The 16,577-nt window shown below is 39.3% G+C and overlaps 1 protein-coding gene across 3 annotated transcripts in view; it reads right to left on the bottom strand.

The window, feature by feature from the left end:
- The window catches only part of LINGO2 (leucine rich repeat and Ig domain containing 2), a 1,366,613-nt gene that overhangs the window by 358,306 nt on the left and 991,730 nt on the right, over positions 1-16,577 (bottom strand). For all 3 annotated transcript variants that reach the window (XM_003271935.3, XM_030803985.1, XM_030803986.1), the window contains one exon: positions 14,282-14,440. The gene's annotated coding sequence lies outside the window, so the exon portion shown is untranslated. The remainder of the gene's footprint in view (positions 1-14,281; positions 14,441-16,577) is intronic.

The raw sequence follows: 16,577 nt of genomic DNA on the forward strand, positions 1-16,577 counted from the left end.
TGGCGTTCACTTTTTTGTGCGTTTTGTGTCTTCTTTAGGCTCCTTCCCCCAGTTATTTTCTATAGCCTTAAAGTGTCCCCTATTACTTTGACCACAAATGCAGTGTAATGGAAAGGACATGATACATTCAGCAGAATTACTTAATTAGGTTTTTGTGAGCAGTATGTGCCAAGTAGGCTAGGTTTGCTTTCTAGCCATAAAAATGTGCCTGCGATGCATGCCGTGTTCTCGAGGAGGAAACACAGTGATTGATGTGATGATAAAACGATGAAGGGAAGGATAAAGCCAGAAAGAAAAATGTCTCAAAAGGGAAATAAAGTAGGGTAGCAGCTGCCCCCATGTTAATTGAAGCATAAATTTCAGAAGCAGGATCTGAGGTTTAATTTCAAGCATACACTGAGAGAGAGTTTGTGTGTGCGTGTGTGTGCGCACTTGTGTGCATATGTGCACTGCTGTGATAAAAAACACACAAGCTCTTTTCATCCTTTGTATGAAGGGTTTTAAAGTCAGTTTTATAAAGGAAAAAGTTGCAAATGTAGAAATGTATTGATTTTCATTGGAAGACGTTTATTTAGTCAGCATTTAACAGAGAATAACAGAATCCATGAAGGACAAGTGTTCCAGGCACTAGAGATACAATAGGCTAGAAACCACACATTTCTGCCCTCATGGACCTGAACGCTCTTAGTTTATCATTTCTTTCGGTACATATCTTCCCTACTTCCGCCCAACCCTCTGCCATAATCTTTTTAAAAATATATATATAAATGGCTTCATTTTCACTTTTAACACCACCATAGCTGTGCATGCATGTAAAAACACTACCGTCTAGCCACTACTTATACATCCAGCCACTTCTTGCATTTCTCCCGATATCACAATTTCAAGTTTTCCATTCCTCAAACATAACGTTTATTTTTACAAAATGGCGACTTTGTCAGACTGTACTCTGAGCCTCAAATACCTTCATACCAGTTTCCCATCAATTAAAACTCCCTCCATTTGATTGCAGTGCAGCTGAAATGCCTCTTAAGCTTCATGCTTTTTAATATTTCTAACAGTTTTAACAGTCCTTCATCTTAATTTCTGGGTAATTTTGCTTGGAATATGTCATTAAAGCTCTCAGTTCGTTTGTCCTGAAACGAGCTGTTCATATGTCTGTTTATATGGCTTGTTATTTTGTTGTTGTTGTTTTTTCTTTGGTAGGTGTGAACTACTTGAGGACAGGGCAGGGAGGCTGCTAATTTGTTTCTGGCCACATGCTGTTTTACATGTGGTAGGCTTTTTAAAACGTGTTTAGAGGGCAAACAAATATGTAGCCAGAAAGTATTTAAGAGTCACATGAGATTTTTAATGAGGGAATCAGCTGCCTTACTAAATTCTCAAGATTTTATTTCAGAAGATCTAAGAATGTGAAGAGTTACACAGGTGAGAATGCCCATTGCTCTCTGCAGAGAGCAAGGGATGTATTGCATACACAGGTGCTATTAAGTATTTTTCATGAATCACCTTGGGGAAGGCATAGCCCATTAATGGGGCATACTATTTCCAGGAATGTTTTCAGAGATCTCATCTTTTATATCCTGTCTTTATAGCTTAATGTTGCTTCTATGTATGAGCCTATAGTAATGTAATCCTAAGCTTGGCAAATCTTTACTTTAAAAAATGCTTTAAGAGAGAAAAATTGCTTCTAAGCTTAGGAACAGTACAAATTTTTATAGCTTTGTTATAAACTTCTAAGAAACAGAATTAGGACATCTTGACACTCTTTCTACCTTACGGAGAAGCTAATATACATCACCATAAAATAATGTGACTGCCATTCATACAACGGAGAACAAAAATAAATTTAAAACTAATGTAAACTATAATATATAAATTTTCGGTTCATTTTAAAACACTTAACCTTTAACTGTGAAAACATATTAATTCACTGTCAAATCTTTTATATTCCAGAGGACAGTTCTAAATCATATATTTGTATACAGAAAAGTGGAATGGACTATCTCTGTACATCCTGATTAGCAGGATTCACTTTGAAGGGCTATGTGAGGAGAAATTTTGCGTTATAATACTTGGATCAAAATTATTTGTCCATTTTCCCCATACTTATGACTCATACAGTTCAGAAAGATAAAGTATTCCAAAGAAAGAAAGTGCATATCTCACAAACAGGGGAGCTCTTCCTTTGTGACAAGATAATTATTAATTGCATTATCTTATGATTATTTACCTTCAAAACAGACTTAATTTTATCTCCCTTTTTTTTTATTAAGTTTTAGGATACATGTGCACAATGCGCAGGTTTGTTACATATGTATCCATGTGCCATGTTGGTGTGCTGCACCCATTAACTCGTCATTTAGCATTAGGTATATCTCCTAATGCTGTCCCTCCCCCCTCCCCCCACCCCACAACAGTCCCCGGAGTGTGATGTTCCCCTTCCTGTGTCCATGTGTTCTAATTGTTCAATTCCCACTTATGAGTGAGAACATGCGGTGTTTGGTTTTTTGTCCTTGCAATAGTTTACTGAGAATGATGGTTTCCAGTTTCATCCATGTCCCTACAAAGGACATGAACTCATCACTTTTTATGGCTGCATAGTATTCCATGGTGTATATGTGCCACATTTTCTTAACCATCTATTGTTGTTGGACATTTGGGTTGGTTCCAAGTCTTTGCTATTGTGAATAGTGCCCCAATAAACATACATGTGCATGTGTCTTTATAGCAGCATGATTTATAGTCCTTTCGGTATATACCCAGTAATGGGATGGCTGGGTCAAATGGTATTTCTAGTTCTAGATCCCTGAGGAATCGCCACACTGACTTCCACAATGGTTGAACTAGTTTACAGTCCCACCAACAGTGTCAAAGTGTTCCTATTTCTCCACATCCTCTCCAGCACCTGTAGCTTCCTGACTTTTTAATGATGGCCATTCTAACTGGTGTGAGATGGTATCTCATTGTGGTTTTGATTTGCATTTCTCTGATGGCCAGTGATGATGAGCACTTTTTCATGTGTTTTTTGGCTGCGTAAATGTCTTCTTTTGAGAAGTGTCCGTTCATGTCCTTTGCCCACTTTTTGATGGAGTTGTTTGTTTTTTTCTTGTAAATTTGTTTGGGTTCATTGTAGATTCTGGATATTAGCCCTTTGTCAGATGAGTAGGTTGTGAAAATTTTCTCCCATTCTGTAGGTTGCCTGTTCACTCTGATGGTAGTTTCTTTTGCTGTGCAGAAGCTCTTTAGTTTAATTAGATCCCATTTGTCAATTTTGGCTTTTGTTGCCATTGCTTTTGATGTTTTAGACATGAAGTCCTTGCCCATGCCTATGTCCTGAATGGTATTGCCTAGGTTTTCTTCTAGGGTTTTTATGGTTTTAGGTCTAACATGTAAGTCTTTAATCCATCTTGAATTAATTTTTGTGTAAGGCGTAAGGAAGGGATCCAGTTTCAGCTTTCTACATATGGATAGCCAGTTTTCCCAGTGCCATTTATTAAATAGGGAATCCTTTTTTTTTTTTTTGAGACGGAGTCTCGCTCTGTTGCCCAGGCTGGAGTGCAGTGGCGCAATCTTGGCTCACTGCAAGCTCCACCTCCCAGGTTCACACCATTCTCCTGCCTCAGCCTCTCCGAGTAGCTGGGACTACAGGCACCCGCCACCACGTCCAGCTAATTTTTTTGTATTTTTAGTAGAGATGGGGTTTCACCATGGTCTCGATCTCCTGACCTCGTGATCCGCCTGCCTCGGCCTCCCAAAGTGCTGGGATTACAAGCATGAGCCACCGCGCCCGGGAATCCTTTCCCCATTGCTTGTTTTTGTCAGGTTTGTCAAAGATCAGATAGTTGTAGATAGGCGGCATTATTTCTGAGGGCTCTGTTCTGTTCCATTGACCTACATCTCTGTTTTGGTACCAGTACCATGCTGTTTTGGTTACTGTAGCTTTGTAGTATAGTTTGAAGTCAGGTAGCATGATGCCTCCAGCTTTGTTCTTTGGCTTAGGATTGACTTGGCGATGCAGGCTCTTTTTTGGTTCCACATGAACTTTAAAGTAGTTTTTTCCAATTCTGTGAAGAAAGGCATTGGTAGCTTGATGGGGATGGCATTGAATCTATAAATTACCTTGGGCAGTATGGCCATTTTCATGATATTGATTCTTCCTACCCATGAGCATGGAATGTTCTTCCATTTGTTTGTATCCTCTTTTATTTCATTGAGCAGTGGTTTGTAGTTCTCCTTGAAGAGGTCCTTCATGTCCCTTGTAAGTTGGATTCCTAGGTATTTTATTCTCTTTGAAGCAATTGTGAATGGGAGTTCAGTCATGATTTGGCTCTCTGTTTGTCTGTTATTGGTGTACAAGAATGCTTGTGATTTTTGTACATTGATTTTGTATCCTGAGACTTTGCTGAAGTTGCTTAGTTGCTTATCAGCTTGAGGAGATTTTGGGCTGATACAATGGGGTTTTCTAGATATACAATCATGTCATCTGCAAACAGGGACAGTTTGACTTCCTCTTTTTCTAATTGAATACCCTTTATTTCCTTCTCCTGCCTGATTGCCCTGGCCAGAACTTCCAACACTATGTTGAATAGGAGTGGTGGGAGAGGGCATCCCTGTCTTGTGCCAGTTTTCAAAGGGAATGCTTCCAGTTTTTGCCAATTCAGTATGATATTGGCTATGGGTTTGTCATAGATAGCTCTTATTGTTTTGAGATACATCCCATCAATATCTAATTTATTGAGAGTTTTTAGCATGAAGGGTTGTTGAATTTTGTCAAAGGCCTTTTCTGCATCTATTGAGATAATCATGTGGTTTTTGTCTTTGGTTCTGTTTATATGCTGGATTACATTTTTTGATTTCCATATGTTGAACCAGCCTTGCATCCCAGGGATGAAGCCCACTTGATCATGGTGGATAAGCTTTTTGATGTGCTGCTGGATTCGGTTTGCCAGTATTTTATTGAGGATTTTTGCATGAATGTTCATCAAGGATATTGGTCTGAAATTCTGTTTTTGGGTTGTGTCTTGCAAGGCTTTGGTATCAGGATCATGCTCGCCTCATAAAATGTGCTAGGGAGGATTCCCTCTTTTTCTATTGATTGGAATAGTTTCAGAAGGAATGGTACCAGTTCCTCCTTGTACCTCTGGTAGAATTCAGCTGTGAATCCATCAGGCCCTGGACTCTTTTTTGTTGGTAAGCTATTGATTATTGCCACAATTTCAGAGCCTGTTATTGGTCTATTCAGAGATTCAACTTCTTCCTGGTTTAGTCTTGGGAGGGTGTATGTGTCCAGGAATTTATCCATTTCTTCTAGATTTTCTAGTTTATTTGCATAGAGGTGTTTATAGTATTCTCTGATGGCAGATTGTGTTTCTGTGGGATCAGTGGTGATATCCCCTTTATCATTTTTTATTGCATCTATTTGATTCTTCTCTCTTTTCTTCTTTATTAGTCTTGCTAGTGGTCTATCAATTTTGTTGATCTATTCAAAAAATCAGCTCCTGGATTCATTAATTTTTTGAAGGGTTTTTTGTGTCTCCATTTCCTTCAGTTCTGCTCTGATTTTAGTTATTTCTTGCGTTCTGCTAGCTTTTGAATGTGTTTGCTCTTGCTTCTCTAGTTCTTTTAATTGTGATGTTAGGGTGTCAATTTTAGATCTTTCCTGCTTTCTTTTGTGGGCATTTAGTGCTATAAATTTCCCTCTACACACTGCTTTGAATGTGTCCCAGAGATTCTGGTATGTTGTGTCTTTGTTCTCGTTGGTTTCAAAGAACATCTTTATTTCGCCTTCTTTTCGTTATGAACCGTGTAGTCATTCAGGAGCAGGTTGTTCAGTTTCCATGTAGTTGAGCGGTTTTGAGTGAGTTTCTTAATCCTGAGTTCTAGTTTGATTGCACTGTGGTCTGTGAGACAGTTTGTTATAATTTCTGTTCTTTTACATTTTCTGAGGAGAGCTTTACTTCCAACTATGTGGTCAATTTTGGAATAGGTGTGGTGTGGTGCTGAAAAATATGTACATTCTGTTGAGTTGGGGTGGAGAGTTCTGTAGATGTCTATTAGGTCCACTTGGTGCAGAGCTGAGTTCAGTTCCTGGGTATCCTTGTTAACTTTCTGTCTCGTTGATCTGTCTAATGTTCACAGTAGTGTGTTAAAATCTCCCATTATTATTGTGTGGGAGTCTAAGTCTCTTTGTAGGTCACTCAGGACTTGCTTTATGAATCTGGGTGCTCCTGTATCGGGTGCATATATATTTAGGATAGTTAGCTCTTCTTGTTGAATTGATCCCTTTACCATTATGTAATGGCCTTCTTTGTCTCTTTTGATCTTTGTTGGTTTAAAGTCTATTTTATCAGAGACTAGGATTGCAACCCCTGCCTTTTTTTGTTTTCCATTTGCTTGGTAGATCTTCCTCCATCCCTTTATTTTGAGTCTATGTGTGTCTCGTGAGATGGGTTTCCTGAATATAGCACACTGATGGGTCTTGACTCCTTATCCAATTTGCCAGTCTGTGTCTTTTAATTGGAGCATTTAGCCCATTTACATTTAAAGTTAATATTGTTATGTGTGAATTTGATCCTGTCATTATGATGTTAGCTACTTATTATGCTCATTAGTTGATGCAGTTTCTTCCTAGCCTTGATGATCTTTACAATTTGGCATGTTTTTGCAGTGGCTGGTACCGGTTGTTCCTTTCCATGTTTAGTGCTTCCTTCAGGAGCTCTTTTAGGGCAGGCCTGGTGGTGACAAAATCACTCAGCATTTGCTTGTCTGTAAAGTATTTAATTTCTCCTTCACTTACGAAGCTTAGTTTGGCTGGATATGAAATTCTGGGTTGAAAATTCTTTTCTTTAAAATGTTGAATATTGGCTCCCACTCTCTTCTGGCTTGTAGAGTTTCTGCCCAGAGATCCGCTGTTAGTCTGATGGGCTTCCCTTTGTGGGTAACCCGACCTTTCTCTCTGGCCACCCTTAACATTTTTTTCTTCCTTTCAACTTTTGTGAATCAATTTTGTGTCTTGGAGTTGCTCTTCTCCAGGAGTATCTTTGTGGCCTTCTCTGTATTTCCTGAATTTGAATGTTGGCCTGCCTTGCTAGACTGGGGAAGTTCTCCTGGATAATATCTTGCAGAGTGTTTTCCAACTTGGTTCCATTCTCCCTGTCACTTTCAGGTACACCAATCAGATGTAGGTTTGATCTTTTCACATAGTCCCATATTTCTTGGAGGCTTTGTTCGTTTCTTTTTATTGTTTTTTCTCTAAACTTCCCTTCTTGCTTCATTTCATTCATTTCATCTTCCGTCACGGATACCCTGTCTTCCAGTTGATCGCATCGGCTACTGAGGCTTCTGCATTCTTCATGTAGTTCTTGAAACTTGGCTTTCAGCTCCATCAGCTCCTTTAAACACTTCTCTGCTTTGGTTATTTTGGTTAAACATTCATCTAATTTTTTTTCAAAGTTTTTAACTTCTTTGCCATTGGTTTGAATTTCCTCTTGTAGCTCGGAGTAGTCTGATTGTCTGAAGCCTTCTTCTCTCAACTCGTCAAAGTCATTCTCCGTCCAGCGTTGTTCCATTGCTGGTGAGGAACTGCCTTCCTTTGGAGGAGGAGAGGTGCTCTGCTTTTTAGAGTTTCCAGTTTTTCTGCTCTGTTTTCTCCCCATCTTTGTAGTTTTATCTACTTTTGGTCTTTGATGATGGTGATGTACAGATGGGTTTTTGGTATGGGTGTCCTTTCTCTTTGTTAGTTTTCCTTCTAACAGACACGACCCTCAGCTGTAGGTCTGTTGGAGTTTGGTAGAGGTCCACTCCAGACCCTGTTTAGCTGGGTGTCAGCAGCGGTGGCTGCAGAACAGCAGATTTTTGTGACCTGCAAATTCAGCTGTCTGATCGTTCCTCTGAAAGTTTTGTCTCAGAGGAGTACCTGGCCGAGTGAGGTGTCAGTCTGCCCCTACTGGGGGGTGCCTCCCAGTTAGGCTGCTCGGGGGTCAGGGACCCATTTGAGGAGGCAGTCTGCCCGTTCTCAGATCTCCAGCTGTGTGCTGGGAGAACCACTACTCTCTTCAAAGCTGTCAGGGACATTTAAGTCTGCCGAGGTTACTGCTGACTTTTTGTTTGTCTGTGCCCTGCCCCCAGAGGTGGACCCTACAGAGGCAGACAGGCCTCCTTGAGCTGTGGTGGGCTCCACCCAGTTGGAGCTTCCTGGCTGCTTTGTTTACCTAAGCAAGCCTGGGCAATGGCGGGCACCCCTCCCCCAGCCTCGCTGCCACCTTGCAGTTTGATCTCAGACTGCTGTGCTAGCAATCAGCGAGACTCCGTGGGCATAGGACCCTCTGAGCCAGGTGTGGGACACAATCTCCTGGTGTGCCATTTTCCAAGCTCGTTGGAAAAGTGCAGTATTAGGGTGGGAGTGACCTGATTTTCCAGGTGCTGTCTGTCACCCCTTTCTTTGACTAGGAAAGGGAACTACCTGACCCCTTGTGCTTCCCAAGTGAGGCAATGCCTTGCTCTGCTTTGGCTCGTGCACAGTGCGCTCCACCCACTGTCCTGCACCCACTGTTTGGCACTCCCTAGTGAGATGAACCCGATACCTCAGATGGAAATGCAGAAATCACCCACCTTCTGTGTCGCTCATGCTGGGCGCTGTAGACCGGAGCTGGTCCTATTCAGCCATCTTGGCATTGCCATTCTATCTCCCTTTTAAAAAGTTGTTCTTTCTATACTTAATTTGAGCAAATATATTATCAAAATCTAGGGCAATATTCAGAGTTTTGACCTCTAAGGGACTAAATATCCCAATATTTAAATTGCTTAATTAGCTACTCTCGCACTGAAGCATCTTCTCTCTCCAGTCTCTCCCTTTCTGGAAATAGTAACCACTCTCCTGGGCACTCAGCCTAGAAACCCGGAAGCAGGGCAAAGAGGTATTCCCTCCACATTGTAATTCAGGAATGCCAGAAAATTGTCTTCTCCTTTCCTCATGTCCTTCATATAAATTCCTCCTGGCTCACTGATGCCTGAAATTCCATCATTTATTGGTTTGGCTCACAGCCAGGAGAAGGGATGCCAGGAAGCCAAGTACATGTCTTCCTTTCTAGTGTTGCCCTGGTGCCAGGCACTCTGTTATTGACTCTCCATCATTCTTCTGCATTACATCTTTTTTTAAGTGAGGGAATCAAAGCTCAGAGAAGTTAAGTAATTTTGTTAGGGTCACAAGGCAGATTGATAGAAGATATGACAAGTGAACCCAGGTTGGGTTGACTCCCAAATCTGTGATTTAGCTACTATTCTAGGTTAATATTTATGTGGGCCTAGCGCTGAATTAAGCATTGGTCTTACTGGATACTTGTTTTCAGGGCAAATCAGTGGAGCACCTGACAAAAGTGCCCTACCCATATCAACTTACGCCTCACCACTGCAGTGCACTCGGCAAGACTTTGGACTGCCTGAGGTCATTCTCTGGCTCCTGCTGTCTCCAGCAATGCTAATATGGCAGAATAAAAGTGTTACAGAAACACCAGGGGACTCAGTCTAGGTCCTGCTGCTCGCTGCACAGAAAGCCAATCACTGACACAACAATATTGCCAAGGAAGAAGGCTTTAATTGGGTGCTACAGCTGAGGAGATGGGAGCTCAGTCTGAAATCCATCTCCCTGATTGACTAAAAGTAAAGGTTTATATAGCAGGGAAGGAATGTAACAATGTGTGAGAAAACAGGAACTGGGGAGGGGCAAGGAAGCAATCATGAGGAGTGAAGGGCCTGGCATCTCATTGTGTGGATGTGAGTATTTAGTGAGTTTCAGTTCTTTGATACTTTATTTTTTTTTCAGAGGCCTGAACATCATTTCCTGAGGAACGAACTCAGAGAAGACAAATGTCAGTTTCAAGCTTTAAGATCAGAAGGGTCAATTTCTATGTTTATCTTAAAAACTATCCATGGGACTACTGGGTCAGTTTCAAAAGCATGGGAGAATTAACTCTCCCACCCCAACCCCAGCAGCCCTCAACTAATGACTGATGAGAATGGTGTATATAAGCTGCAGCTCCCTTGCCTCTTGTGAGGAAAAACCCTGCACTGACTCTCAGAATTATCCACTGGGATTAGGCTCTAGTTGTCCACTTAATGACACTTTTGATAATACATCCTTTATTAGCTGCCCTTCTTACCCTGTCTCAGTTCCCAGCTTACCTATAGATATTTCCTGGCATCCCTTCCAAAATAATCTAATCTATTTGCACTTGAATCTTAGTGTTGAGGTTCCCAAGGTCTGCTTCTTTGAAACCCAAACTATGGCAATTAGCATCATCCAAAATACAGATTTTTAGGAAGAGAAGGATTGGTGGACTTTGAGATCATCAGGCATTGAAGTGAACAGAAAAAGAGCTGGGCCGCTCTCATTTGTTCCCAAATCATTACTACATCCACGTGTTCTTTAGCCCATCACTCACAGCTAGGGAGATGGTGTCACGTGTTTGTCTGTGAACAGATATTATGCCAGTTCTAGGGAACAGGGATAATGCAATGAACAAAATGGATAAAATGCTCTGCCCTTATGGAAGTTATAGTCTAATAGCTGCCAAGAGATTTTTTTAAAAGAACCAAATGGATCTTCTAGAATGGAATAATACATATCTGAAATGATTTTATAAATTTTATAGGCTTAACTGCAGGAGAAAGGATGAATGAATTTGAAGCCAGATGAAAAGAGATCATTCGAGCTGAAGCAGATAGAGTAAAAATATATTTTTTAACGAACAAGGCTCAATAATTGTGGGACAATATCTGACATGTAATTAGAATATCAGAAGAAGCAGAGAGAGAGAATGTGGCAGAATATTTACTTGAGGGAAATGATGGCAGAATTTCCAAATTTGAGAAAAAGTAATTCAACTTGTAGACCCAAGAAACTTGGCAAATTCCAAACAGGATAAATTTAAAGAAAATTAGCATTAGGCAAGTCATCAGCAAACTGCTAAAAACCAGAGATAAAGCAGCCAAAGAAGAAAGACACATTGCATATAGGAGAACAATGATCAGAAACAACCAAGGCAGAAGACAATGGAAAACCATCTTTAAAGTGCTTATAGGAGGAAGAAAGACCTGTCAACCTAGAACTTCATAACTAATGAAATTATCCTGAGTTATCCTGAATGAAGCCAAGTGAGTTATCTGCATCATTTGATATGTGGAAGCACTTGTTTGGGTAAGTTAGACTCCAACATGTATCAAAGGGACAGCAAAGTGTGATCAGGAGCCAGCCTGCCTGAGTCCAATTTCTGACTCCAGCTCTCACTAGCCAAGTGCACTTGGGCAAGTTTCTCAGTTTCTCTCTGCCTCACTTTCTCATCTCTAACATGAGGATAACAGTAAGATCCACCTCACATGGGTATTTTATGGATTAAGTGAGTTATTTTAGTTCCAACAGTCTGAGGATTTTCCCGGTATCTTTCTGTTATTGATTTCTAGTGTAATTCCATTATGGTCCAAGAACATATTTTGTATAATGTCAATTATTTTATCTTTATTTTTTAATTTTATTTTTGAGCTGGAGCCTTGCTCTGTCGCCCAGGCTAGAGTGCAATGGCGCGATCTCTGCTCACTGCCACCTCCACCTCCTGGGTTCAAGCGATTCTCCTGCCTCAGCCTACTGAATAGCTGGGATTACAGGTGCCTGCTACCATGCACAGCTAATTTTTGTATTTTTTAGTAGAGATGGGGTTTCACCATGTTGGTCAGGCTTGTCTCGAACCCCTGATCTCAGGTGATCCACCTGCTTAGGCCTCCCAAAATGCTAGGATTACAGGCATGAGCCACCACGCCCAGCCTTGATTTTTTTTTTTTTTTCTTTTTGAGATGGAATTTTGCTCTGTCGCCCAGGCTGGAGTGCAGTGGCACGATCTCGGCTCACTGCAAGCTCTGCCTGCCGGGTTCATGCCATTCTCTTGCCTCAGCCTCCTGAGTAGATGGGACTACGGGTGCCCGCCACCATGCCTGGATAATTTTTTTTGTATTTTTAGTAGAGATGGGGTTTCACCATGTTAGCCAGGATGGTCTCGATCTTCTGACCTTGTGATCCGCCTGCCTTGGCCTCCCAAAGTGCTGGGATTACAGGCTTGAGCCACCGCACCCGGCTAGCCCTGATTTTTTTTAAAATTATTTTTATTTATTTATTTTTTTATAGACAGGATCTCACCCTGTCACCCAGGCTGGAATGCAGTGGTGCTATCACAGCTCACTGTAACCTCAAACTCCTGGGCTCAAGCAGTCCTCCCACCTCAGCCTCCTAAGTAGCTGGAACTACAAGCACACTCCACCATTCCCAACTAATTTTTTAAAATTTCATAGAGATGAGGTCTCACTTTGTTGTCCAGGTTGATCTCAAACTCCTTGTCTCAAGTGATCCTCTCACCTTGACCTCCCAAAGCACTAAGATTACAGGTGTAAGCCATTGTACCCAGCCACAAATTCTTTTATTTTATTTTTTCTTATTTTTCTTTATTCCCTTTGATATACACAATCAACACACAAATTCTTTTAAATTGTAAATGTCTGTTTAATGACTCAGGATATAGTTTATTTTGGTAAATATTTCCTATGCAGTTGAAAAGAATGTATATTTTGTTGTTGGGTGGAGTGTTCTATAAATGTCAACTAGATCCAGTTGATTGATGGTATTGTTCAATTCTTCTAAATCCTTGCTGATTTTCTGTCTGCTGGTTGCAGTACTAAGAGAGGAATGTTAACATCTCCAAAAAAAACTTTGTTTTTAAGTTTTTCCTTCTAACTCTGAGGTTTTGACATGTAACCCAATTTTGTGGTAAATACTGAAATAAAAATAATTAGGATTAACTCTAAGACTTAAAGGCATAAGACTATGGAAGTCTATCCCAAAGTATTTTCACTACAGTTATGTGTTAGATGCCAATGCTATGAAGCATAGAACTCGGTTGCACTTTCTTCTACTAATGTATGCTGTGTTTTGATGTCCCTTTCATTTACAGACTGTCAGAAGTCTTTTAAATGACAGTAATCCCTTTTGCCACTAAATGAGACAAAAAAATTATTCACCAGCTCAGTTCATCAAATAAACATTTCTGCCATGAGATTGGTAATCTACACTATTTCAAAAAATTTTTAAATTTGTAGCGATTTGGGTTTTATACTCTCATGATATCATCTTATATGCAAATAATAATGACTTATTTGCATATAAGGGAATTGAAAATTAATGTTTATTAAATTTTAAAAGATTGTTTTCAAACACTTCAGAAGTCTTTATTTATATCCAAATAATTATGTCAGGCTATAATTTACTGACTGAGTTCCATTTACTTTATTTTCAGAAAGTATGAAAGCTATATTTTTTAAAAAAGCTTAAGGTGCTCAAGCATTAGTAACATAGATAATCTCCATCCATTGCTTTCTAAATAAAGGAATTTTACATACTTTTTTCCGTTTCTATACTTGAACTTAAAGAAAATCTTGCTTTGCAATGCATAAAATTCAAAGAAACTGTTAAAGTTTCGATGGTCTTAGAGTCAGAAGACAATAATAGCTTGTAGTTTCTTCAGGTAATTATTGATAACATATTTAATTTATGTTGTAGGGGAGGAAGCAAGTTAAAGAGAGAGATAAGAAGATCTGACCAAAATATGGTTAATAGTTGGGAAGAGTTTCCAGCATGTAATAGAAAAAGTAGATAAAAGAGTACTTGAATAAGAGTGCAATATTTTAAATCCTCAGAGCCCAAATAATACAGTATGTCATTGTATCACCATCTTAAATAACAGGTGAATAGACTTAGAATGATAAATACTTCCAAAGAAATAAAAGACAGAACAATGGTATAATCTTCTGAATTGGAGTAACTTTGAAGCATATTTATAAGATCATATGCCACGAACTGATATTCACTTCTATATTGTGTAAAATATAAATACTTAATGGCAACACTTTCTCTAATGTACCTTCAAAAGTACAACTGTTTATGCCATTAGAGTTCAGAATAGTAGCTTAAAGAGGAAATCTTTATAGTACTGGCCTCTACAGTATTCATATGCCTGCATTACGTGTATTTTAAAATAGCTCCTTTCTCCTCTAGAGAGTAAAGGGACTCAATTATTACTATATGCAATCTCCTAAATCCAAGGGAGCCCCATTCTTTAACAACCTGCTCTGTGGACTTAGAAAACAAATAGAAAAGCTATACATTATTCATATATTTTGGCAGCACACTAAAGCCCTTAGAGCAAGTGAGAAATGATCAGATGTCTCCCTCGAACCTTACCTGGTTTACTCTTTTGAAAAATCCAACCCTTGCCGTCTCCCACGCAAAGCTCTTGGCCACTGGGTGAAATCCAAGCTGGGTAGTTGATCATGATAATTCCCGCATGTCATGGGCAGCAGCATCTCTCAGAGTCCCACAAGCCAACTGCTTGAAATGAACCTGCAACAAACAAGATATTTCTCCATTTTAACTGAAAAATAGTGAACCGTGTCCTAGGTCCAGGAGGCATCACAACTTAATCAATAAGGGAATCATAAAGGAGTGTGTGAGGGACTATAAATGCTTCTCAAGAGGCTGATAAACATTAAAACTGTAAGACTGAAGTTTATGTGCTACAAAAGGTGTTTTTGCCAAGTGCATGTTCCTCTGCATGTTGTTATTGATCTACTCAAGCCATCAGTTATTAATGAACATTATTGATATTAAAACTCACACATGCTATATAGTATGTACCACCTCTTCTTTAGGTAGGTGACCAGTTGGGGTACTCAGAGTATTTTTCTACTTTACCCATAATATTCTCAGGGTAACTGGGCAAGGGGATGCAATAGGGCAAAATCCACAAGATTGTAATCAAGGACAATTTCCTTTGTGATTTCTGATGCTCCAGTCAATGTCAACATTCCTTGTATAAATGTTGGGCCACCTCTCTTAGGATAATGTGTGAGAAGCAACTTTGAGGGACATATGTAAGGTGTTGCAAATTCAGCAGCCACCATTACTGATATCAACATACAGACTGTATGACAGTAAGACAGTACTGTAAGAGAGTAACCAATGTAAATGCATCGTAGCCAGAGTCTGTACCCAAAGGAATGACCAGACTCAAGAAAGTAATTAGACAGCTAATTTGGGGGCAATGTACCACATATTTAATGATTCAGTTGTTTATGTCCATGAATAAATATGGCATTTAAACTTAATTAGCATGTTTGACTTTCATTCATACAGAGAAAACCTATGTATACTCAGTAACCTTTATTGGACTGTTACCTGACACATAAACAACACTTCAATAGACGATTAGGATGATACTAATGAACAGAATTTCTCACTGCTCTTCCCAGGGTAGCTCTTAAAAACTATTAGATTTTTTACAACTATAACAACCATATTTAGTAATACATATACAGAAGCAAATTTATTACTATTATTTTCTAAGTAGTGCACAGAAAGGGCTTAGAGGTTATTCTAAGTCTGTAGGGGGACTTGTGAATAACTATATTCTGAAGATTCATGGACACAGGTGCAAAAACTGATTTTAACAAGCAACAAAATAATAAATCCTCATGCACCTGTGATTAGAGCTTCATGGATTCCCAGAAGTCAGTGTGGAGACTTTGTTAAAAGGCACAACAGTAGGACATCCTATTATGCCATTTCAGCCAGAATGCTAAGATGACAAAGGGTTCAAGCTGAACACATGCCTTGCACTAGAATGCAGCACTTCAAAATAATTCCTTAAACAAAGAGGTGTATATGTGACACTAAATAACCATACTGCAATTCAAAGCAGGAGCATTATGTTGATGCTATTAGATACTCATAAATATCCACACCCCCTCAACACACACACGTCTAAAATTTTTTATTTGTTGATCCCAGTTGTGGTACTTATTAACCTACAACCTTAGTCAGCTTCTAGATGCAAACTGTTTTTATTCATGCCAACATTTTTTTCTACTTCCTATCTTCTTTGAAGATCTTCTGGAAATTATCATATCACTTATTTTATAAAACAAACCTGTTTTCATGAATGATAAACCTTTTTTGGTCTTTTGGCAGCCACGAAGGATATTAAAAGAAGCCATATACTAGTGGACCAGATGACAGGGAAGAGTTTATAAACATAATTTCTAAGCTTCCAAACTGGCCTTGAAGTGAGAAATTTTTGAAAGCTACTTGCTTTGGAAGCATCCATCTGTGACTTAGTGCCACTTCTCATACTTTGGTTCTGCCACTTATTATAAAAAAAAGTGAAAATAAGTCAGTATAACTACTTGCTTTATAAAATGGCTTTATTTTATTACACAGAAATGATGCTATTGATCCCTCCTCAGAAGGGGTAAGTTTTGTGTATTTTCTTTTCACCTGTGATGATTTTCCACTGACTTTTGTTCATTTATTTATTTATTAGCCCTCTTACTCATTCCACAAATTTATTTGAGTACCTCTGTTGTGCCAGGCATGGGATTTGGTGCTACAGGTACAAAATGAAAAGACATACGTTTTCTTCATGAAAAAATTATCACTGATTCTATTCTGATTTAACATTTTCTTGTAACCAAGAAAGGCA

The sequence above is a fragment of the Nomascus leucogenys genome, chromosome 22a (assembly GCF_006542625.1).
Source record: "Nomascus leucogenys isolate Asia chromosome 22a, Asia_NLE_v1, whole genome shotgun sequence".
NCBI classification, from domain to species: Eukaryota; Metazoa; Chordata; class Mammalia; order Primates; family Hylobatidae; genus Nomascus; species Nomascus leucogenys.